Source organism: Temnothorax americanus, unplaced genomic scaffold (genome assembly GCF_048541705.1).
Source record: "Temnothorax americanus isolate GAGA-0224 unplaced genomic scaffold, ASM4854170v1 Scaffold12, whole genome shotgun sequence".
NCBI lineage: Eukaryota > Metazoa > Arthropoda > Insecta > Hymenoptera > Formicidae > Temnothorax > Temnothorax americanus.
This window is the reverse complement of record NW_027509253.1, coordinates 322,073-348,988: the sequence shown is the minus strand read 5'-3', so window position 1 is coordinate 348,988 and position 26,916 is coordinate 322,073. Positions and strand designations below refer to the sequence as shown.

The 26,916-nt window shown below is 35.5% G+C and overlaps 1 protein-coding gene and 1 non-coding gene across 3 annotated transcripts in view; one reads left to right on the top strand and one right to left on the bottom strand.

Annotated features, from left to right (window-relative positions):
- Window positions 1-26,916, top strand: part of LOC143893441 (cytochrome P450 27C1-like) — a 363,376-nt gene that overhangs the window by 185,223 nt on the left and 151,237 nt on the right. The window lies entirely within an intron of this gene.
- On the bottom strand, window positions 102-174 carry Trnak-cuu (transfer RNA lysine (anticodon CUU)). The gene has a single exon. It is a non-coding gene; the product is annotated as a tRNA-Lys (tRNA).

Sequence of the window (26,916 nt, the reverse complement as noted above, 5' to 3'; positions counted from 1 at the left end):
TGATTCTTTACTTGCAAATAAAATAATATCACGTACCTTACGAACACAGATATTTTTAATTTGTATACAAATGTAATAGAAATCAGAACAAAAATTAAAGTCGCCCAACGTGGGGCTCGAACCCACGACCCTGAGATTAAGAGTCTCATGCTCTACCGACTGAGCTAGCCGGGCTTGTGATACCGTGCTAAAAAATCGCTCAATTCAATCTACTTTGTTATTTCGTAACATAATCTTTTATATTATCTTCTTTTATCTATTAAAGATTCAAGTAAATCTATAAATAATTATACGATATTAAATAACCGCAATAATAAGAGGCATTAATTAATTTAGTGGAGCTGTGACGAAGTATATCGTGTCTAAAGTAATTTCTCTATCTCAAGCAAATATTGTTATAACTGTCATTGAAGACTGATTTAGGTGCAAGAAGCATATTAATGCAGATTTATGAATTTATTCATTAATATCTAAAAATCGTGTTAACAATAATATGCATCACGTATGTTTATCATTAAATGATATTTGTAATATTAACTCTATATTATATTATAAATATACGCATATATTTTTTATATTATTATATTTAATATATAAATTGCAATCTGCTATTATACGTAAATGTATAATACACGTAATAAATTTCACAAGTTTTCAGCCCAAAGATATAAAAAAGATGATAAATAAAACAACGATTTTTATCTTTTAACAAATTGTTTATTTTAATTGTTTATCTTAACGCATTTTTTATATAAATTAATTTTTCTATATTACTAAAAAAATATTTTACTCTTTTTTTTAGACCTTTACTTTTGGGCGTTATTATCTACATCACGTTGAATATTCGAATGGATACGATAGATAAATATAGGCTAGATAAATAAGATTATTATGATGCAGTTTTTGATGGGACGTAAACGCGTTATGTCTATATAGTTATGCAAATTAGTGCATTTTTAACGAATCACAATTTGTAGAGCATGCGAAGCTCAAAAGTGCACGAAAATGAGCTGCTTTATGAAGATTTTCGAGTACATGGGATGTTTCCCCATGTGCTTGTCGTGTTTCTTCGACAAATCGTCATTCCACATGAGCGGGGACCTATATAGCTTAATTAAGGGGCGTCACTGCGCGTTTGCACTTATTTATGCATTATAACGAGCCCGAAGATTTTTCGTCGATGATGTTATAATCCTCGCCGCGAACAAGGGCGTGACCAAACTACAGCGGCAAAAGAATAAGTCGCATTTGCAATGGCGTGGCACCTAATTCATTCAAATGCAATATAAATGCAACGGTGCAAAGTTGAGTTCCGCTTGTTAAAATATCCCAATTCAATATATTATCCATTACTTACGATGTGTTTAGAATTGTTGTTTAATAAAAAGTAATTTACGGTAATTAATTTAGAATTTGAGAATATATATTTGAGACTAATACATGATTAGATAATATTTTATATAAACTTAAATACAAAAAATTTCCGATACAATTAAATTACATAGCTTTAATCTCAAATTCTCAGCATTATACATTTGCGGGAGATATTAATCATATAGATAGAGGTAAACGCGCGAACGAAACACTAGTAATTTTTGTGGGATTATTTTCGTGTCACGCCCTGGATGCACGCCTCGCAGGTGCATAAACATTTACGAAGTAATCAGATTTTATGGGAGTGTATTAATTAAATCTCGTCCAGTTTCGCGCGCTTGTTTTACCCGGTCGGACATATGCGTTCTCGGGAGATAATTCAGCATATCATCCGCGAAAGCTTCTGCGCCAATGGAATGCCGGGATTTTATAGTTTAATAATAGAGCGGCGCGCGGGTAGTGTTTGCTTATCGCATCCCTGATTTCCAACCGAAGACACGACGCCGTCGTCTGTCGTGCGCGGCGGTTTATAGGGTATAGGACGAGCGGCCGAGGGAAATAAGATGAAAAGAAGAGAGCAAGAGCGCGAAATAAGATGCAACAAGAAGCCGTCATCGGAGGCGAGCGGCGGCGATGGGGTGGATGTCCTATCCCTCCCGGACGTGAATAAATCGAAGGATAATTTGAACCGGCGGGCATCTCATCGCGTATTTTGTACGTTCTCTGGACACATCGTGCTTCATAATTAGATCTGATAGCTTAGAGCTAGGAAGGCTCACGATATTACTGATATAAGCCAAACACGCAGATAAATAAAGAACGTTAAAAAGGTTTTCCTTGCGTAATGAAATATTCCTACATTAATTATTGTCGCGATTAACGCGTGATTTCTTCTTTTTTTTTTTGAAGTGCATTTAATTATTTGCATTGATATCGGTAATTGATATTCAACGTAATGCGTTAGGCTTAATACATTTTTTTTAGAGTATCTATAATTAGGGCTTTTTTCATAATAAAGATAAACGTAGTAACGACTGGCAATCAACAATAAATTTTATTAATATTATACGCATTCATATTAACGCATATGATATTAATTCACACATTAATATTATTTAATATTATTTACAGACATATAACATATTAATATTATTTACAGATTATCTTTGAACAGTTATTAAGTGTCAATTATATATATAATGAGATTTTTTTAAATTCTTTAATTAATTGTAAGATTCATTTCAGGTTCATTTATAATTGTTTATTAACATTGCCTGAAATACGATTCTTTTTAATATTTCCTTAATAGTCGAATTGGTGAAGACGTCAAATTTTTGTGGCGCGATTTTGATTTAAAGAGGTGCATGCCGTTACCTTACATAAAGGGTTTAAGCGAAAATATTAGTCACACGCTGAGAAAGTGCCATATTACATCTCTGTTCACAATTCCTAAAAAAATTGGATGGCCTAATTAAACGCGATAAAGATAAAATCGATGATCTGAAACAAACGGAAATCGTATATAAGATCAAATGTAAAGATTGTAATGCTACATATACATATAGGGCAGACAAAAAGACATCTTTGCACACGTCAGAAGGATATCAGAAAACTAGCTGGCAAACACTCTGTAGTTAGTGAACATCGAATATCCCGTGGACATGACTTTGATTGAGAGAATCCAGAAATAATGCATAAAGAGAAACTGATTAGAAAAAGGAAATTAGCCGAGATGTTTTTTATTAAAAAATCGGACAAAACACCATTAATATATGCACAAGGACACGTTGAGTCTCAATGCTCTCTACGAAACATATCATAAAGGAAACGTAAACCCCTTTTCATCTACTTCCCTCTCTTTACTTCAGCTAAATTTCGAAGCCACTGTTTATTGTTCCGTCCTTTCTTATCAGTCGCAATTTCACCATCGCACGACTACAGGGACTCGTCCCTCTGATATAATACGGACAACGGAAATGTAGTTCAAACTTTTTTTTACTTCTTGAAATTAACACTCCAATATGTAAGTTTTTTGATTTATATAATGTTTCTTGACTTATTCTGTTTGTCGCGTTCTACAATATCTGATGTTTGGTTTTTAGATTCAGCGTATTTTGGCAACTATATCTAACTAATTAATATTTGTGACACGCTTGAAAAGGACCAAATTTTTCGGTCGAAACGTAGCGTCTTTTGAATAATAAAATTGCTAGAGAAGTTTGGTCGATCACAACTCCTGTACTAATTATTAAAAAATTCTTTATCATTATGTGCGTAAAATATTCTTGTTTGTTTTAAAATATGAAAAAAAAAACTATAGACGAATGTCGAGCAAATAAATATATTTTGGTTAAATTAGATCAGATTATATCTTGAAATTGTTGTTTTAATAGACTTTTTATTAATAAGCATTTTACTTTTTGCTATCCGAATTTCATGAAATAATTTCATGATTTTAGTGAAATGATATGAATTGATGTTAGGGAGTTTTTGCAATACCGTCTTTCACACACACACAGATACGGTTACGGTATCTGAAAGACAATATTCCAAAAACTCCCTATTAATTATTATTCGATTCATATCGTCCCGAACGATCAAATATACCAAACATTGTTCCAAATAAGTATATAATTGGAAATTCTAGTTAAGCGAGGAAGACGGTGGGCGATTGGAGAAAAATAAAAAGAGATTCCCTTCGTTCGAAAGTTTGCTGAGAGCCCTCCCTGCGTAAGTGGTTAAAAGAGCCTTCGTAGACGTAGGTATCACGTAGGTACACTTGTGTGTACATAGATATACAAGCGCATACAAGGTGGATGGGCGTAATTCAATGTGCTCCAGGCGCGATTTTTATTTCTATTCGCTCGTAATAAACGATTATCGTAATAACAGTGATTACGCGGTCGGTTCACCTGTGCGACTTTGAAGTCGGAACACACGGGGCATGCATGCCGGAGTAAGAAGATTAACCCCTTAACTGATTATCCTCGCCCGATTTTTTGATAAGAAACTATCGGCCCCGTTTCCTCCGCGCGAGGTAAACATCCCAACACAATTTTAGATGCTCCGCTTTACGGCCACCATCGCGTTCATATGTCTCTTTGGTTCCTAGGCCTGTAAAAAAATGCTTATCTAAAGAAAATTAATTTATATCTTTTATATAAAATGTAAGTTTAAAATCTATTTTTATATCTATAAGAAAATTATTTCTGAATATAAATTAGTTATCTTAATAGAAATTTTTTATTAATTAAGGTGTGCAAAAAGAAGCGTAGAATCTTATGCATAAATGTTCGATTTAAATCATAGCATATATTTGGCCGACAGTTTTTTTAAGTTTATAATTTTGAATTAAATTCAATTTCTCACGATTTACAATCTTTTATTTGGTTGATTTTCCATCTCCATTTTGCTATCAGAATTGATGTGTTGTTTCTTGCTTCTTATTATTGGGGTAAACATGGCGTTGATGACCTTGAATTTGACATATATTGTCAAGGACACCCTTCCGAGTAACATGCAAGTGATTTTAGTTGGGGGTCGCTTTTATTAAAAAGTTATTACCAAATAAAGTTCGAAAAATATAGCAGCTATTTTGAGTATTGGAAAGATGATATTCACAATCCTCGCCTTTGTCCCGGAAACGTCGGAAGCCCGAACCGGCTATTCTCGGAGGCACGATATGTTCGTGTTATTTTATGTTATAATAATATATAAATCGTAAATGTTTGTAAACTATTACATTTTTATTTTTGTATCTTATAAAAAAATCAGATTTAGTCTAATTAAATTTAATCTAAGTATTTTAAAGAAATAATAAATAATTTCATCAAATATTGATATCTAATAGGTATCTTTTAAAGGCAAAATTTTACATTAGTAAATACATGAAATATGAAACACAAATTCGGCAATAATTTCTCATCAAATTGCTTTCACGCGTTTCTCGTGTCGAACGATTATTTACAGTCGCGTTAGGTAATTACGCCGATCCGGTGTGTAATTCGACCGATTATTATTTCTTTTTTCCACACCCGTACTCGATTCCGGAATAAAGCCATTAATAGTTGAGATCACGCATCGTAGATCGATCAGATTGCTTTATAGTTATCGACCCTTAATTACGGTACAATAATTATAATAGAAAGACTTCGTGCCCCTCCACTCGATTTATGTTATTACAGAATTAATGCTATATATGCTACTCGGAAATCATCGTTTCCAAATATAGAAGGTTCGCGTAGCACGAAACTCTCTTGATTTTTTTTTCGAGAGTTTGTCGCAATATATTTCGAAGAAGTGCGTTTCATATATGGTATAAAAATTTCTAGAAAAAATATTATAATTATATGTTCTAACGATTGAAATTATTATGTATATCATAATACTTTTTGCAATCTATACCTAAAAAGAAAATTACTCAATTTTCATTTCTCCTATTTCGTAAGATTTAATAACCAATCTTTTTCTAATTAGCAAAGACGTGTTTAATCCCTCCAATAAATGCGAAGAATCTTAAATGTTAATCATCCTGACGAGCGCGACAAAGAGACACTGTCTTTCAGTTTCAGTTATATTCTACCTTCTTTTTTTGTGGACCGTACACAAATGTTTACACTGTCGCATTAAAGCTGCGTTAGGCTTCTTATATGAATAGAATCAAAGTGTCGTAAAGAAGCAAGTTGTCACGCGCCGGTACCTTTGGGAAGGGCTTAAAAAGGGTGGCCCGGTTCCACCACAAAGGTTTCATGTCCCCGGGAAACTTGGGTACTCTACGCGTCCCACAAACGCCACACAGGTCGAATCCGAGATCAGATATTGTTCGGCCCTTGACTTACCCTGCAGCCTATGATGGATGAAATCAATCGATCAGGTGAATGGCCGGGTAACGCCGTGTCGTACGCTGGAATCGCTACGACCGCGGGTGGGGCGCAAGTATTTCCGTAACTTTTACAAATTATACTCGTTACCTCATCTCCAGTTCATGGACGGCTCGGAATGATTGGATTAATAATGAGCGAAAGAAAAGTTGCGCTACAAGATTGTTAGATTTAAAAGCTATATACTTTCTATATATGAGCAGATATAGCGAAATAAATTATCGTTAATTATTGGAACATAGAATTTTTTTGCGGATAAATCTGTATTTTTAAACATTTTTTACAATTATTATTTATTTTTTTATATATTTTCTTTCACTGAAATTATCTAATACACTTATATCTAATGATAATAATAATTTTGACGTAATAGTGTTTATAATTTCATTGAAAGATAGAAATCTCAATGAGGCTTTCCCGATTGAGGATTTTTTTTATCTATTGCATCAGAATTATTTGTTTCGCTATATTACTTTGTCATTTAAATTACTTAAGACAAATTTTAAACTTAAAACATTAATGTCTAATATTTTTCAACCAATGTAGATTAACTTACTCTCTATTTTTTCTAGTTTTAAGAATTAGAAAAAGGTAAAGAGAGTAAGTTAAATTGAGAGTAAAGTTAATCTATACATTGGACAAAATGGGCATAAGTGTGTCAAAATGCACTTATTACTTAAAGATCTTAGAAAATCAATGAAGCTATACTACAGGATTCTTTCAGGAAATTCTTTCATTCACAGTTCGGTTACATACAACTTTCTCTCTCGGTTAATACGAAATCCTGCCGATCTCCGAACGTACAAAAATGTCGCGCGTCGGATAAGATCGGTCTTTCGGATCTTAAAATCTGGGAAAATGTCGTCCGGGCTGCCTCTAACGCGATTCAATTCGGCATTCCGGGATAGGTATAGAATTTCTCAGGGTAAAAAGGGGCTGTCGCCGAAGGGGAAGAGACGAGAGTGACCGGGCACGAACGCCTCGAAAAAACAATTCCCGTGCCAACCCCTTCGCCGTGATTAATGTATGCAAAGATAGCGCGCGCGTTATTCGAGACCGAACTCACGTATTAGTTTCAGGAAGAGACGGGGACGAGAGCAAGAGAGAAGGGGACGAACGGTCGCGCGAGAAGGACGGAGGGAGGAGAAAATAAAATGCTCACACTCGACCCGTTCATTATAAATGCCCCTGTGTGTCTATTGTCAAGGCGCGCTAGGTGTGCTCGGGGTCGGGGGATCTGTAAACTCTTTCGGGGAGTAGGAGATCTTCAGGGAGAGACGGACTCCGTAGGGCGCCGCTCCTTCACGACGTGCGTCGGGCCCCGATTTTTCGGGACCGGACGATAGATGCGGTTCGCCGATAAGGATTATGTACGCCGATTTCTCGGATCGACGCTCGTAAGCCTTACGCTCGCTCGCGTGATCTCTATAACAGCGTTCCACCTTTGATTTGGTCGATCAAAATTAGACAGCCACATTTAATGCCGAATATATGCGATAATATCTTTACGTTTCGATAGTCTGTTGAGTGTGACGTTAAAACTTTTCATGCGCATTTGGCCTTATTAGAGAAATTATACCATTGCGTTGTGTTAAGAAAAATGTTTCTTGTGTGCGAGAATTATTGCCGAGAATTTTTAATAAAATTTCACATTTTTGTTCTTTCTTCATGTTTACTAATTTTGATACTGAAGACTAACACATTAATAGTTAAATTTTTATCTCATTCGAGAAAACAATTTTCAAAAATTGCCATGGCTAAATAGACGATACTAATTTGTTATTTACTAATTAACTCCAATTTTGCCTTAAAAAATAGTTTCACGCGGTTCCTCAAAAACTGTTAATAACGAATTGGTTTTTTTACAGTGGCTAATTACTAGATTAAAACGTCATCTTTAATCGTTTATTTAGCTTTAGCTTGACCTTAAAAAGTAGTACTCTGTTTCCTGAAAAGCTCTCGAGGCGCCCAACTCAAAGCCGACCCGACGCGGCGATCACGTCGCTGCCCGGAGCCCCAAACGCAATCTCGGTTCAACGGTCCGCGAGATTGATTAATTGAAGGTTACGGGGTTCAGAGCGTTAAGTGGTTCACCGAAATCTTCCTACGGACTCTTGACATCGGGAGCAACCGGCGGCACGAGAGAGGGAGGGGCGCTGCGTGTGTGGAATCGGAGCCGGTCTCGGATCGGAGGACAAAGAAAAAAGAAGATGAGAAAAGCCGAAGAAGAATGCGACCTCGGCCAGTTACCGCTTTTTCGTGTCAAAACACGACGCTAATGCATCATTAAAGGAACGCGCCTCTAGCGTGTCGGCGTAGCGCCGCCGCGCCGACCAACGGAGACACCTCATAATCGATCGGCTTAACGTTTCCCTTTCGGCTTACGCGGGAACACCCTTCGTTGGATTTAAAGGCTTTCCTAACGAATTATAACTGTACAATTTATTGAAACGCTTTGTTGGAAAAGTTTATTTAGGCGAGACTTCAGACTGCGCAAGCACAGTTTTCCAAACAACATTCAATATTGATTGCAACGAGTACGTTGTATGTACTATACAGCAAGCAGAATGCGTGCTGAGTAATCAATGAAATCTTAAGATGTTAATAACGAGAAATAGTTAACGACGCGAGAAATCGTAGTCACAATCTGATGGATCTTTTGGGGTGTCGATGATAAATGACAATCGAACGGAACGATACATATTTATTTAAATTATTATGACGCATGTGTGTGTGTGTGTGTGTGTGTGTGTGTGTTGATGATAGCTCTATAACAATGAATCATAACGCCTATAGTTTTGGAACTCGAAACTATATACATCTTCATCGATCAAGTTGATTTAATGAGGCGTCAGTCTCTTTCGCACTTTATATTGATAGGTTCTACACTTCTATATAATTGTAATCAGATCACATACAATAAATATCAGTATATTTTATTAATTTGTATAAATAATTGAACAGTCATATAAAATACTGTTGCAATATGGAAACACAAATATCGAAATATCCAACATCATTGATGACATCATTGATGACATCATTGTCGAGTGTCGTGTTTTTATAATCAAGAAGACAGCTGCGCAAGTATTTGGAAAGTGCAATAATCACCGCCGGACAATAAAATTTCGGGATAATTCATGCGCGCGCGCGCGCGCGCGCGGGTGGGTTAAGATATTAAATAAGTGAGATGGGCGCACACCTCGCGGAGGCAGGGCTTGGCAGCCAAGGGGTTAAATGACAAATTGATGCGCCGTTAAATTGGAGGGCGAGGCAGTGCAGGTAGATGCAGTCGGAGATACACACTCGTAATTTCTAGGTACACCCGGGCCGCGATCGCTCGAGCTCGCTCGGGCCCCGCCGAATTTGCGTTGCCCCGGGCCGCGATCGCGGCTGTAACGTCGCAGCTTCTAAATTAGGTTCAACTCGCGCTGATTGGACACCGGCGCGCGGAGAGCGAGAGCGAGCGTCCCTCAGCGGGATCTCTCTCGCGGGCGGACGCCGATCGGCCATTTATCGCGGCCCGATCGACGATTATTAAAGTCAAGTGCGCTCGAGATCATGCTTGTAGCATGCGGCCGGCGCGGCGCCGATTTGCATCCCGCTAACCACCCACCTTGTTTGTACGCTCGCCACGCTTGGTTTTCGAGCTATTAACGTTGATTTATTATTTCGCACACGCGTATATTTAACACATTCATCCTTTTATTACGCGCGCGCGCTCGTTTATTAGCTATTTATTAGAGAATAGTTGCTGTCACGATTTTGCAAAAATAACTATTTTCTTTTCATTTTTCTTCGCTTAAAAATCTTATATTTTATCGTTTACTTTTCAGCACAAAGTATAGATTCTGATTAACTATATATATAAATTTGATCTAAAAAAGGAATAATATAGGTTTTTGGATTTTCTTATAAAGTGTATAGAAATTTGGTTATCGCACTAGCTTGTTTATGCAGATTAAGTAAATCAAGGTTAATCATGTGTCCGTCAGCACTATAATAATTTTCATTGATCATTTACTTGTATGGGACTTTATCACCGCTCGATCGGCGATTATTGAAATCAAGTGCGTGCGCACCTTGAAAATTATCCTGCTACATGTTGTTAAATTATGTACTAAACTGCGCGTGAGATTTTGTAAGTAGAAAAATATCCGGCGCAAAAAAAAGACAGGTTTGCGTATCTTACTTAAATTAATATTCCTCAAGTGCAGCGCACCAGCGTTACGTAACACGGATGTTTACCACCAGCGTAAGTGAATTGTTTATCGTATAAATCAGTGGTTTATAAAGATAAACAATCTGCGAAAAAATGATAAAAATGATGATTACGTAAAGTAACACTAATAATATAACAATAATGAATTATCATGAATAAATTTATTTATTAAAGTATAAATCAAAATAAAACAGAAATCAATTAATATAAAAAAAATATTTAAAAACACTATGCAAAAAATTACAAAATGTTTAGTAAAATTACTATTATATATAATTTAAAACTAATAAAATTATAAATATATATTTAATTTTATTTAAAATAATTTAGAAATTAGTCCTTTGTAAATCGTTTCAGAATTTTTGTGATTTACTTAATTATATATATCTTTGTTAAATAAGAAAAATCTCACGGCAATTCAATACGATGATTGACTTTTATGTATCTACGACACATAATAGGAAACATACGACGCTTATGGGCAAACTCTTGAAACTTCAACATTAGTGGTTTTTAATATGTTATGATAAATTCTACAATTTATTGTCAAGAAATGTAGTCCTTCACAGCTCGCGTCGGCACTTTTGCTTTTCGCGGAGGCTAAGAATAGCGATCCGTACAACGAGTTGATCTCATTCAATTCATGCATGCGTTAAAATTAATGGAAACCGCGTTATACCGAGTGTAAAATATGACATCTGGCCAAGACAGAGGCGACGGTGACGCTTCGTGAAACGCAGCCGGTCCCATTATCGTGATGTTCCGAGGGTCAGTGATGTCGGTTAATCCTAATTACGGTTAACTAAAGGTTCTGTATATGTACAGGGTGTCTCACGTTCACCGTCAATCCACTGATTTTTCTTCAAAAGGAGAATTGCCTTAAAAATACTTCGAAGAGACTTTCTTGAATAAATCAAAATACTTGTTAATTATTTCGCAATAATAGTGTATATATTTTCACGTATGAAATGAATTAATGCACAAGCGGCATCGTTAATTCTTTGGTCGGCCTGTACGCGCCTTAATGCGTTCGGCGAATTCATCGCGGGTATCCTTTATCCCATCAACACGCGCGAAAACAAAAAGCGCAAATAAAGCGAGTGAAGCGGATGATCACCGATGACACTTTCTCTCCGCAGCAAGTGATTCAGAATCACGGGGAGGGAATTAATGGGCAACAATAAGATAATTGGCATGCGTATACGATAAATCAGCATTGGAAAGGATATTAATTAAGAAACTTGAATTAGAAGAAAGAATCAATTTTAGACTACCTTAAAGATTTATCTAAATTTAATTCTAGTACATATATCATAAATGTGACAAACAATGTATTGTGACAATATTGCAAATTATTGTAATTAAGAAATTGCGTGCCTCTCTCTTCTTACAAAAAGTATAAATCTCGTGATAAACGTGAATTGATAATATTTATATTTAATATAAAAACCAATTGCTTTTTTATAGACAAAATAAAAATGACAGAGAGAGAGAGAGAGAGAGAGAGAGAGAGAGAGAGAGAGTGTGTAAGCGCAGTCTTCCAAGTCAGATATCATGGGATGTTTCTATGGGTGTTCCTCAAGATACAAACTGCCCCTTATCTATCGGAATGCAGTATGAATGTCCTATACTTTTCTATTTTGCACGCTTTTGAATTAATTTTAGATAAACCCAAGTGATACGCGCAAGGAAGGATCTAATTAAGGAGGAACTGAATCACAGCCACTCGGTTCATCGAAGATCTCGTGCTGGAATCGTACTCCAATTATTTACACGTGCTTCACAGCTATCATCTGCGTGCGCGCCGTCTCTTTCTGCTTGTTTTTTTTAATCATATAATGTGTGAAACTTTAAAACTACATATCTCTAGATGATATATATATATATATATATATATATATATATATATATATTGTATATATATATATATATAGAATATATATTCTATATATATTAAAAGATATATATATATAATTCTCTCTATTACTCTTTTAATTCTGACATAAAAAAATTACCACTTTTAATTAATTTTTTAAATTCTATTTTGCTGTACATCTTATATGTTAATTGTTAACGAATTAATATCAACTTTACGTACATATTGAAATTGTTATGAGAATTCTCTATCTTTACCTTTATTTTTTTATGTCGAGAAGTCGATAGAGAAGTCAAATTTGTCTTAGAATTAAATTACCGTATTATTAGAAAAAATATAATATTTTTGTTTCTCTGGCTCAAGACAAATAAGATAAGACGGGAAAAACCGCGGAGACATGCATGATCTCGAGTGAAAGTTATGTTTGGACAGGAGGGGATGCTATTCACCCCATGATATGATAGGATCGTAAAGTGCCTCGACATCGGTCCGCATATGCTTATTTGCCGCGGAAGATAATATTAAAATGCAAAACTACTAATCTCGTGTAAGATCTACCTTCGATGAAAGTCGCGGCGTTATCTTCTACCTGCTTTAATCTCTCCAGTATGTTTTTTCTTAAATATGTTTTTTTTTTATCAGAGGGGGAAACCCGCATGAAAATCGCAGATTAATATCAACAGGGGAATTCCTTACAAAAAAAATACTGAGAAAAGCTTAACTAAATAAATTTTTTAACAAACAATGAATTTTAAGAAATTTTGGAAAAATCAGTAATTAAGAGTAATAAAATCTACAATTTCTACTAATCAATAATTTAATTTATTAATGTAATTACATAATTAAAAATTTGATAGCAATGTTGATGTTAATTTGGATGTATAAAAAGTACGAATATAATCTTAAGAATGTTATAAGAAATAACAATTAACGTACATTTATAATTTAACCATGCATCACAGAATAATTTTTGAATTAAAATATTTTACGCACATTTTCTGAGAGACGAAAGCGTGATATATGTAATCGGAATTTCATAAATCTAAATACCCATAATGGACCTTCGTCGTCGTTCGAACACCGTTGACATCGATTCAATATAGCTCGTGTATAAAATGCAATCCTGTCGCGATATACTTAATGTCGATGCCGTGTTTGATCGATTATTTTAACCGAGTAAGCTTCTTAACGCGTTTGGTCGCATGCTCGACTTCCGAGAATGTCAAGATATGTCATCAGCAATCCACCCTAAATACGGATTTCAGCAGTCGTGCTGAAATAATGCTGAAGCAAATCAAGTCCTTTTTTTCTTAACAACGATTGTATAAATCAGTTCTTTGTAACGTGCAACATATAAAGCCAATCTTTTTGGAGCATTTCGTATGCTCTAAATATTAAAAGTGCAATCATGTAATAACTTTTGCACATTTGCCATGATAATTTTGATGACCCGCTTTTGAATATCGAACGCGACAAGCGAAAGAGCGACTTTTCCTTTCTCAGATAGTCCCTCAAGCAGAACACGGACCTTCCTTCACACACCAGACCGTGCGTTCGTTAACAGGCTTCTTTCTCGTCCCGCGGGCTCGCACGGCGCCGAAACTCGGTCGAGCTCATTGAGCCGCGGCACATGTAAATTTATTCCATTGAGGTGTGGTGGCGGCGTGTAAATCGCGCATGGACATCACTGCCTCGGCGTCTCCGTATATGTACCCGTGTATGTTGTGACCCGCCCGCGGTCGGTCGGTCGGTCGCATACACCGCGTCGTCCTCTCTTGGTCCACGCCGAGAGACGGTGAACGCGCTGCGGATCACTTTTGTTCTCTTGCGCGCGTCTCACCGAGACGAGAAGGAATAATTTCGATAGGTCGGCAGGGTGAAAGAGAGAGAGAGAGAGAGAGAGAGAGAGAGAGAGAGAGAGAGAGAGACAGGCAGGCGCGGTGAAGACTTTGCGTGTTCCGTCACGTCTCTCGAAGAATTCGACCGCCCTTTATTCGTTCCCTTCCAACGTTGGCTCGCGACGGCATCACTCGCGCTTGTTCTCGCACGCTCTCGGGAAGAAACCCGCACTTGGGTGGCGCACGCGAGGTCGAGAAGAGATCGAGATACTCTTTGTTCATTGCACACCGCAGTCTCGCGGCAGCGTGCAGGGTTATTAACGTAACAATTCAGCGGTCTGAATGCGGGGCAGTTAACGGGGTTACGTTTAACGCTGGAGCGGCTGCTGAATCCTGTCTTATGAAATTAGAGGATCGGTAACATTAAATTACTGGGGGATTCAAGATACTTGACTGACATCTCTCGCGCTAATGGAATCGATTTGGAATTATTTTAGACAATGATTGGAGGTAGTCGGGAGGAAAGAACCTCTTATTTTCAGCTGCATTTTATTTTTATCGTGAGCTTACGTTTCCGTAAAATTTATATTTGAAAGAAAAAAGAGAATATTTATATCGCGTTCTAATTACTTCTTAAATCGCAGCCCGTAGGCTATCAGAATTGTCATGACAATCGATGTTCGTTACTGCCATAATACCCATTTCCTAGCACGTAGTAATTATCACAATCAAGATACTCGCAGACAAACTCAATCATCCGCGTGCTCACCCACCTAGACCATTCTTAACCACCCGGAAGCGAATAACGTATTTTTACCTCTATGCTCCTTCCACATTAGTTATAACTATATACAAGGTGTTCCAAGTGTTGCACCAATCCTTTTTTTCCATAATAGGTATTTTAAGTAACTAAAAAATCTTAACATTATTGCTTATTTCGAGATAATTAGGCCGTTCTACCTCATCATGTTAAATCAATGTAATAATTATTTAAATAATTCGTATGTTTTATTAGTGATTATTGTATTTTATTCAAGAAACTTGCTTTTTTAATTAATATAATTAACCTAATTTATTCCGTTGTTTTTCTACTTCTTTGAAGACCATTAGAGAGAAATATATACTTCTTTATAGCCCTTTCTGAGAGATCCGCAAATGAGAAAATGCGCAATATCCGAGACACCTCGTATACAAGCAGCCTCCGAGCGAGGAAGATCTTCAATATCGCAATCGTGAGCAGTAGAGATGGTGTTAATGCGGACCCCCGTGGTAAACGCGGACCCCGCCGGGGTAATGCTTCGGCGAGGCACTGAAATCCGGTTCAGTGGCTTCTTTGTATGTAACTCTCGCCATTTTATATCGTTTTTATTAAACTTTTAAAGGACGCGGTATAGTAATGCGGCAGCCCCCCCTCCCGCCGCGGTGACACGTCCACCCCCGTATGGTATGTAGCTTTCGATTGCAATTTTTGTCCGAATTCTTACGAGCACGATGTGAATCTTTTACAAAAGATCATAATTTAATAATATAAATTAAAAAGGATTTAAAGTGAAACAGTACAATACAATTTGAAATTAATATAGGAGAGACCGGGGCTCGTTGGCACCGTTTTCACAATTTCGGCATTTGAGTTTTTATACAACTAATTATCATGATTAAACAGTACTAATATAATAGAGAGAACCTTTCTCTACATTTTCATACCATATGAACGCTCTTGTATACTGTATGTATAGTTTCTTTGTAATAAGTTAAATACAAACATGCTGCATTGTAGCCAACTTGCCCCGATAGTAGAGTAAGTTGGCTATGCGACAAAAGTCCATGTTAAATTAATGAAAACGTGATAGAAACAGAAAACGGGTTTAAAGTTATTTTGTAATAATCAAATAGCAAAATGCTGTTGCAGAAAAACAATTGTAAATTATTTAAGATGTAGCTTTCTTTAACATAAAAATATTAATATAAATGTATATCTATAGCTTTTATCAGTAATGTAGGTAGTAAATCACATACACAGGTCTCACGCGCGCGGCAACAACAATTCAAGCTAAGCGTGCCTTGATATGAGCCAACATACCCCATCACTATTATATTATACGTTTGATTTCAGTCATTTTATTACAATAAATTACTGTTGTTCCTCAAAATAACATATCGTATAGTAACAGAAACGTTTCTTTTAACTAATGATACATCACTTTAATTTATTTTTCAAGCTGAAGAACATTAATATGATATTTTAAAACGCTCGAAAATTTACTTTGACACCTCTTGAATCAGAGTTTTCTCTTTTTCTATTGTAATACTTGTATGATTTAAATAAAACTTTGGGAAAAGTACCTATGTCATAAAAGAGATATTTTGTGATAACTTTTCCATTGTTTTTTTCGCTATAAATACATAAACGGAACGTATTGCCAACTTGCCTTTTATGCCAACGAGCCCCGGTCTCCCCTACTACATCATTTTCATCACTATTGATATATTTTTATGTTGCTTTTAGATGTTAGATGATATGCAATTGCAAAAGTGGTTCTTTGATATGGAATCTCAACCTGTTGAGAATCTTTTCAAGCTGAGTTTTGCATGGGAAACAACGTACTTCACATTAGCAAAAAATTGGGCCACACCCCAGGTAGAAATCTGCTTCTATTTGCCGAAATTAAGTATAGGGCCTAGATAAAAAAATCTAGTCCATCTAGGTCCAGAATACGCCCAAGTTTATCTTGATAAACCGAGATAAAGAATAGTCGGAAAAATCTATATACATGCATGGGTTCTAAATTGCCAATGACAGATTTTTCCCAAATTAGATATAAAACTATAGGGCCTGGATTGGAGCTTTAAATACTCTGATAGGTCCAGAATATAATCCTGAAATTTACCTAGTTTTCCCCAAGATAATATTTACGTAGTATATAATATACAATTTATATGCATAATTAATAATTGTGTCAGTTTTTCTAAATTGTCCTGTACAAATTGTTTTCTTATAATTAGTGGTCATATAATTGTAGCTTTGAGACACTTGAGATAATGAGTGATATCGAATATACGTGGATGTTCTCACAATTGTTGAGGAAACGAAAATATTATGCGAGAAATATGTCTAACAATGAAAACCGATTGTAAGGTTAGGTTAACAATGATGTGCAAGGCAGTAATATAACCACCGATAATTGTTATCATACTATCAGTAATGACTGTGCATACGAAGAACGAACCTGGAATCTGAGTCTCGAATTCTATGATGGGCTAATAAACCAGGCTGGACATCGGCAAGAAAACAATACAACCCAGGTGAAGTTAACTTTAAAAAGCTAACATATAGTGGTAAATCATGATTTTAATGTTGTTTGCGATGATATTAAGTATTTCTTTTGCTATAAAACTATAAATATTTATAACGAAGGTTAAGCCAATCCCGGTAAACATACATAACATCAATAATTAAACCTTTATTTATCACTTAACCCACCAAACACAATGCAATATGTAACGTACAGGTTAGTTGTAATTTCCTACTCAACAATATAAATGCAATATAACACACGTAATTTAAGGAAGTCATCTGTAACTGGGTTGTTGTCTCCGTAACAAAAATCATATAATTAGTACAGTATTTTAATTGCGAAGATAAAATTCATGTAACTTTTTCAAGATGCTCGCAAGAGAAGCAAACAAATTTCAATAAAGAATACAATAATGTGTATTTTAAAAGAAAATGTAACACACACATACACTTACAGATCAAGAGATTTTTTGTAAATTCTTACAGTTAGCGAGAGCATTAACCCTTACTTGCCACACTTCTGAAACCGGTCACGTACTTGCCCATTAAGGTGGAATCTACCCCAGCGACAAAAATTGTTATAACAAATAAGCTATTCAATATTTTAACTTGCCAAATTTTTTAGAACATCTTAAAAACTTACTTTTAAAAGTCATGTAGGTTATATAGCCAAAAATTAAAATTATGTATGATAAAAAAATTAAAATAGCATGTTTTTATCATAGTGAATTGCGCCTTTTATTTTAGATACTTATATGCAAAAGCACGTAAGGCCAGTATTAAAGCTAAAGAAGACAATGCAATTGATACAGCTGCTGGAGAAACTGATATAGAGAAGGGTAGAAAAAACGCAAGCCTGTAAGATATGCAAAGTATGATAGCTCTGAGCAGGTTAATGATCCTGTTCCAAAGAAATCAAAGAAACTGAAATATCCCTCTGATGATAGCAGTGATGAAGAAATTTCAACAACAGATAATATCAAGGCAAAAGTAAAGACACTTTTAAAAAATAAAAATCAATTTTCTTACCTTTGTCGATTAAAGAAGCCCATAACAGTAAAACGTAGTTTTTCCTCCGCCCTCGTATACTGAATCATGTAATGCATCATCACAGTCTTCAGCTTTCGTATCGCAAGATACTTACGTTGAGGATGATGAAAACTCATCAGTGAAATCTCTCTCCAATGATAGTAAGTTCAATTTTACGCAAGTTGTGTATCTTACAATCTCATATTTTATAAAATGGCAATGTTTTACTTCTTAATCTATATTTTTATGATGCTGAGGAGAAAATAAGTTCATAGTGTTCATCAAAGTAAAACTTCAAATTTTTCTTGAAAAGGCAAATTTTACATTTCTTTCTTTATTTTAAAAAGCTATTTTAGTTTTCACAAACTTTATTGTATACATTACAATTTTCATTTTATTTTTTTTTCCCGCGGATATGGAAATGCATATTTTTTTAACACTACGCTTATATAAGCCAAAGACTACGCTTATATAAGCAATTATAATCGCAATGAATCCTCTGAAATTACTTCATCTGTCAAGAACGGTAAGGATAAAAATATTAACTTATATAATTACTAGCTGGTTGTTAATAAGACACGCAAATAGTCTCTCTCTCTCTCTCTCTCTCTCTCTCTCTCTCTCTCTCTCTCTCTCTCTCTCTCTCTCCCTCTCTCTCTCCCTCTCCCTTTTCCTCTCCCTCTCTCTCTTCCTCTCCCTCTCCCTCTCCCTCTCCCTCTTCCTCTCCCTCTCCCTCTCCCTCCCACCCTTCTCCTTTGAAGGAGCTAAATTCCCGATAAAGAATCATCAAGATATAACAAGTGTCAGGGTACAAACTAACTTTAAAGTGAGAGTAAGTGAGTACTTTGGATTTCAATCTCCACAGTAGATCCAATCGATAGGAGATTGACCGACAAATAAGATATTAACCAAAAATGCAAACGCGCCGACTTACAGATGCGCTTGAACATCTTCAGCGCTGTTGGAATTCACGCAGATGCTTATCTGATCGCGCTTTTTCGTTTCGCCACTGCGTGTACGAGAGTGGATCCGCCTGGATCCTGGTAAGCATGTAAATACGCCGAATACACGTGTAGATAGACGAGTCCTGTAAGTATATAAATATCTGCGCAATACCTATATATATTAGTACCAGTTCCTCCCTTGGTATTCGCACACGCGACGGCGAAACGCGACTTTTAGTTATCCGGATTTTTTAATCCGATCCGTGGACGATATCTTCGTTAATAGGAACTACCGAGCTATAAATTTATTTAAGACACGTCCCGATCCAACCTTCAACGTGTTCCGACGCACAATTAAGAGTAAAAGAAAGTATACTGTGGCGACAGATTTCATGGTCGTTTTGATATCGAGACTGCAAATGTAGTAAGCGATTTTATGAACTACAAATATTAATTCAATGTTATTCCTCGAACTCCTTAACTGAAAGTTACAAGAGGGCGTAAAGTTATTTACCGACGTAAATAAGCCTGAGTCAACGTATCTTCAAATCTATATAGAGAAGAATAGAGGGCATTTATGAATTCTCGATGATTTAAAGCAGGGAGAATTTTCTGGAAGGCCGCACATTAGATTTAATTTAGTCTCTTGTCTTTCACCGCAGGTCACCTCATAAAGTCCGCTCTACGTGGTCTATTTCCGGCGCGGACGTACATCCGCGCCGCTATTAAAAGTCTCTTCAATGCATGTTACCACATATTCGAGACATAAATCAGGATCAATCGAATAGAATGCGAGTGTTTAAAATCTGACTGACTGCTAATCGGTAACAAGTTATGATACGATTAATTGGAGAAACATTTATTATAACGAAGAGTATATATTTTTTTAGAGAAATTTGCAATTTTTTTTTAATTGCTGTTGAAGAAAATTAATTCCTTCTTAAGTCGTCTTAATATATCTAATTTTTGAAATAATTAAACTTTTATAGGAAATTATTTAAAAATATACAGAAAATTTACGTCAAATAAAATGAGATTTGTCTTATGTCACTTAAAATACTAATTAAAAAAACACATTGATAGTGTGAAACGTTTTGCATCAAATTAAAATTATTCAGATTATCAAGTATACTTAACAAAACAAGGACAGTGAAATTCCTTGCGTTATTAATTAACGTAAGTAGATTAAGAATAAAGCAACCGTTGCGCGATAATGTGTGCACGCACAGTTATAAATAAGCATTTCTATCTCTCACGTTGGGAGATTTTACGGGAGGATGAATTAAAAGTGCGGTTTCTGTCTCTGTCCCCGGCGACTTAATGGCCTCTCATAAATACTTGCTCATTAGTTGATAATTAAACACGAGGACGTGAGGCTGCGGTAATCGCGAAATCGCAGCTCGCCGCGCCTCGCCGATACTTGCGTAACTCCTTCGAATCGTCAAGTCGATGCACTTGTCGTAAGAAAACGAGAACAATGCACCCGGATTACATGTCCGACGGTAATTTCAGAAGTGATGCCAAGCGTGAGTCGGAAACGACTATTACATGGAAACAATTGTTGTGATCATCGGCGACGCAGGAAAGCATTACGCCTAATAACAGATTCTTTTCGATTTTACAGGAATTGACGCGACAACGGAGTCAAAATATCGTGATTGCAGAAGAATGATCTGAAAATAATGATGACGTATATATGATGGTTTTTAATGGGTATAAAGGCATATAATTATTTTCTTATGTAAGTTTGTATTGTAATTTACGGTAGATATTTATCGTATTTTAAATAAAATTGTTTTATTATTTCTGAAAAAGCAAAATTGAACAATTTCAAACTTAAATACACACACACACACACGCACACGCGCGCGCGCGCGCGCACACACACACACACACACACACACGCGCGCGCGCGCGCGCACACGCACACACGCACCCGCACACACGCACCCGCACACGCACACACACACACACACACACACACATGCACACGCGTGCGCACATACGCATTTTTCTGCATTATTTCCTAAAACTGTTATTATTTATGTAAATTAGACAGCATGAAAGTCTTGGTTCGCTGACAAGCTTGTTACCTGACACGACCGACTTATTTTTCGATATAGGCACTAAATTTGTACCTTATGAAAAAGGATATGTGCTACTGATAAGGCTCCAGAATAACTTAGAAGGACCTATAAAATTTAAATCATTTCTAAAATCTTATTTAACAAAATTTGCATACAGTAGTATAATCACTAATGAGTGGAAAAACTACTTATATTCTTATTTTCGTACAAAATCACGTGTATAAATGTATATTTTATAAAAATGAACTAAATTTCTTCAATATTGTTATTTTTAATATCATAAATAATAACATTTTTGTTTTTCAGCAATTAATAGTATATTACATTACAAGGGCCGAAAGTTGAATTTTCGGCCCTGCGCGTCATGATGCCCCGAGGCGAAGCCGAGGGCATCATGACGAGCAGGACCGAGATTTCAACTTTTGGCCCGCGTAGTGTATACGATTTTTCTTCATAGCCGGTCGAAAGTACGTTATTAATTTTACTTTTTTTAACTTTAAATGTTAATAAGCATGTTTTTGATGCCTGCCCCCGACATTTGCGGCACGAGCGAAGCGAGTGCCGCTGGTCGGGGGGGCAGGCATCAAATACATTCCAAGAGTCGTCTTGTCATATTTTGTAAAAATAAATTAATTCTATTAGCTTTCAAGTTAAGAAAATTACCTATGTTAACATTGTCTCTTGAATTTAATGTGCTTTTCAAAATTGACCAAACACTTCATAAAGTTGACGGCTTTAATTTTTTAGATAGGTCCTTAAAATACACAACCAAATTATTTTCTTCACAGTTTGACAGTGAAGTTTTGTGTTCTATCTGCCACTTTTTATACGTGTCGTAAACAAGATTGTATCGATCAACAGACTTCTTTGGCAACGTATCTGTATTTATTATCAATCGCGCTTCTGCATCGAAATTTCGTATAACTTCTTCCTCGTCTACGGATTCATCAGATGACATATTGACAGAACAATATTGATGACTATTTTTAAGGTTAAAGGGCGTTACGGTTTAAAGTTATAGAGAGCGCGCGTGTACTTTTCACAGGGAGTAAATGTTAAACTTTCGTCCTTGCTATTAGGGACGAAAGTACGTACTTTCGACCGAGGTATGAAGAAAATTCTATTATTTGGAGCTATTGGTTCGATGACTCGAACTACCCATCAGAGTTGTTTTTTAGAGGGCTAATGTTACCAAATAAAGTGAAAATGTGTTACTCCTTGAAAGACAAATGGATTAACTGCGCGAGAGAGAGAGAGAGAGAGAGAGAGAGAGAGAGAGAGAGAGAGAGAGAGAGAGAGAGAGATTCTTATCAATTTCTCGAGAACATCTGCACACTCGAATAGACTTTCATCTTTCGCTCTGCGATTTAATTTCTGTTTAATTATGAATATCCAATTAATTAACCTTTTATCTTATCTAGAAATTTTTAAGAGATAATTTTTTCTTATTTTTTATATAGAAAATTGCGAAAAATATCTTATAATATAAAAATTTTTTCTTATAATTTTTATTTAATTTAAAGAGATTATTATGTAAGTATAAAACTTAAGATATATAATCTTATCGTGTCAATTTTTTTTGTGATAAACTTTCATATGTACTTTAAACAACTGCAACGATGTAAATTAAGGAAGTACATAAGTATAATCTCAAACTTTTTTATATATATGATTAATGCTGTGATGTAAATCTTCATACTAAAACTCTTATTTCCCTAAAGTCTTAATTTTCTAAAATAACACAAAATATACTGCGCTGAAAATTTTCTTGCGTTTAAGAGATTATAACATTTAATGGAAGTTATTGCTCTCTAAGGGCAAGTAAGAAAATCTCATATGCGCTGTAAATAGATATTAAGTTGCGGATACTGGCTTTATACTATGTCATCAGTATCCGACTGCGACTCATTAATTCTTTATCAATTGTAATTTTTCTACTTTTCACCAACGACAAGTATCATTTTAATATTTTGCCGTCGATCATTATACGTAATGCAATCTACAATGTCTTTCTGGAGGGCAGGCAACCGCTTAGTAAGCGGTTTAATCATTTTCATTACTCGCTTTTATGTCGGTTATATTCACGGTAGTACGTCATATGTATTATAAGATAGATGCATGTCTAAAATTATTTTTTCTTTTCTTATTACGATATTTATATGGCCATCGCTCCTTTAAATTTTTTCAATTCAGATTTCATCATCAGTTATAGACTTATAGCTTTCACTTTTTTATGATCAACATTTGATATTTGTTAATAAAATAATTTACGTAAAGAAAGTTATAGTTACTTATTTTTTCTTGATTGCCATTTTTTTATTAGTTCACAAATATTTAAAAAACGCATGCAAATCGAAAATTTCTCTAAGAAATCAGTTTTGAATTGGAGGAAAGAACTTGTGTAAGACAACTATAATTACGTTCATAAATAGAAATAATTTTGCAGATTTTATCTCATCCTTATGTGGCTAGACATTTATATTTCAATATGTATTTTAAATCAATCTCTTAACATCCATTTCTGGAATATTGAATATTGTCTTACCAATGATTGCATAAATTATGCCCATTTCTACCAAAGCAGATTAATTTTAATTTCGGTTTAACTTGTTTTTTTATCTTTTTCTAATTCTAAGATTTAGTCATTGTCATATATTATGTCGCATCCAATTATTTCTAAAATAGACTCATAATCTAAAATGTTTTCGCACATATATCAGGTATCTTCATAATTAAATGGCTTCCATAATTTAACATTAATTTCTGAAAAAAATCGATTATTCACCGATATAAATCTGTTGTGTATAATTATTTTGTGCCGATCCTTTCTTTTTTCTTCTTCTTTTAAAGCAGATTACGTACAATTTTAAATATTCACGCACATATATATTAGAGATCTCTATAATTAAGCGTCTTTGATTATAAGTATCGGACGATCGTTTCTGGAATATCGATGTCTTCCGCATAGATTATATCCTTATAAGACGACTACGGTGACGTGTGACGTTGATGAATATCAATATAGTTTTATATCGACTTTTTTCAGAGTGGATCACGAATTCAATTCCGTCTAAAATCTTCGCGCGCGCATTCTCCTTTCCTCACCACTGAAGCATGCAGCTAATCGATCACGATTGTCGCTCTCGCGCGTTTCCACGGCATACCGTCGGCGAGCAAGTTACCGCCATCGTATTTCGTTCGAATTGCACGTACGTCAAGTTTCATATGAATAGCAAAAATATAGACATCGATACTTTTCCTCTGAATACCTACCACACGTATCTCATCTCTGTCGGAGAGATGAGTCCTGTCTTATCGAGGCCGATATAAAACTTCCTTGTAGCTTTAAAACCTGTAACCTCTGATAGGAAAAAAAAATCAGCTCTTTACATTAGTTACAACATTCTGCATATTAAAGAAAAATATCAAATTGTATAAGACCACCATTTCTGTGCATAAAAAGATTATATTCCGCACGCGAGACTCTCAAGAGCGTGCAGAATAGCATCAATTTATATATAGAGAGCATCGTATTAATTCTACGTTGCACGCATACTTCTTCATTTTCTTCTGCGACGATCGCACAGGTTATATCGACTGAATGCAGAGTATGTTCTATTGGCCATTAACTGCACCTCGGTGAGGAGCAAGATAGTCAAGTGGCGGCTGTCCGTCAAGTGGGGACGTCTCTAAGATGATGATCATTAATCGTACGACGCAGGTCGTACTACCAACGCTTATACGCGCGCTCGATAATGACTCTTTTGCTTCTTTTTCTCACCGAGCTCTAGCAGGTGGCTCGTCTATGAAGTACTCATCCGTATCGCCGACCGATGATCGGGTTTTTACGAGGGCCGTTAAAGGATACCGACAACCTTCACGCGAACCGATTGTTGCCGTGCAATTTTGTTATCGCGACCGAAAAAATCATATTCTTGATTTTAGAACAAAACCCTCTAAAACCCTTTCCTCTAATCGAATATTCTAAAGAATTTAGAATATTTTCCTTTAAAAATCTCCTGTTAAGAATAGTTTCTGAAACAAAGAGAATATTCTAAAATGCTACTTCGGTGATCGGTTAATACGGGGTCAATGACACTCGTGCTCACGCAAGTCGTATATTGCTCGCGGTCCGCGCTGTAGTACGGTGGTGCATATGATACGTATAGTAATCTATTGCTGTTCTTAAAAAATGGAAGAAGTGAAAGAATATGGCTGCTTCAGCATAATTTATGTGAATTGATCAGCCGTTTTGAGACGTAAGTACGAATTGGAATTCTTGTGAAGTATGTAAGTGTGAGTACCCAGGTAGCACATATTATAGTTTCATATACGTTTTTTGAACGTATACGTAGTTTCATATCCGTAAAGGACCATTAAGAAACGTTTGAACAAAAATGTTTTTGAAACCATAATTTAAAGAAACGTATCTTTTACGTTTCTACAGTTAACAAAAATATTTGTTAAATTTTTCCTTTCAAAATTATAATTTGCTTTATCTATATGTAATAGTTTTATTTTGTTTCACTCTATAAAGGTGCCTTTTCGACGCTTAGAGGACGAACACGTGCGTGTACGGATTAATACTGTGCGGACAACTATATAGTTATAACTAATAGTTATTCGAAATATATTTCGAAGTTATATAATCAGTTATTTTAACAAATTATTCGACAATTATTTAAAAATGTCTTCGATAAAATCGTTATTATTCAGGTTATTATTCACGTTATTATTCATAATTTTCGTCAATTTGTACCGTATTTGCACCTTCGTACCGTCGATATCAGACAACTTAGCTGACGATGGAACTTTTCAGAATAATAATGAAACAATTTATATTCTATATTAATCATTTTAATCAGTATCATTTCAATAGTCACAATAGTGTATGTCGTATGTCACAGTAGTGTATCATAGGTTTTTTCCAGATGTTGCTGAAGTTGACGCTCGACGCTTATTTTCAACAAGCAAAAATCTTCAGAAATAATATCATTTATTTATGTGAGAACTTTGAAATGTTTCAAAATAATTTACCTGTTGAATTGAGACATTCACTTGCAATCAAAGAAGTAGTCATTTGTGGAACCTGCTACAAATCTAACATGATCCTTGTTATTAATTACGAAGAGGACTTGCCCTTTTTTGGAAACTTGTGTTGGATAGCGAAGCCACAAAATGTACAAGAGCGTCCCCTCTTTCTTTTGTCAAGGTTGCGGACCGTTAGTTTCAACGAACACTTGCACTCCTATGAAATTAGGCCTACTGCGGAATGGTTTCTGGTTGAGTATACAAAAACCTTGTATCTTTTTATCCGTCTATTGGGGTCTAATGGAAACACTTATGTGACTTTTAGGCATATATTGTAATA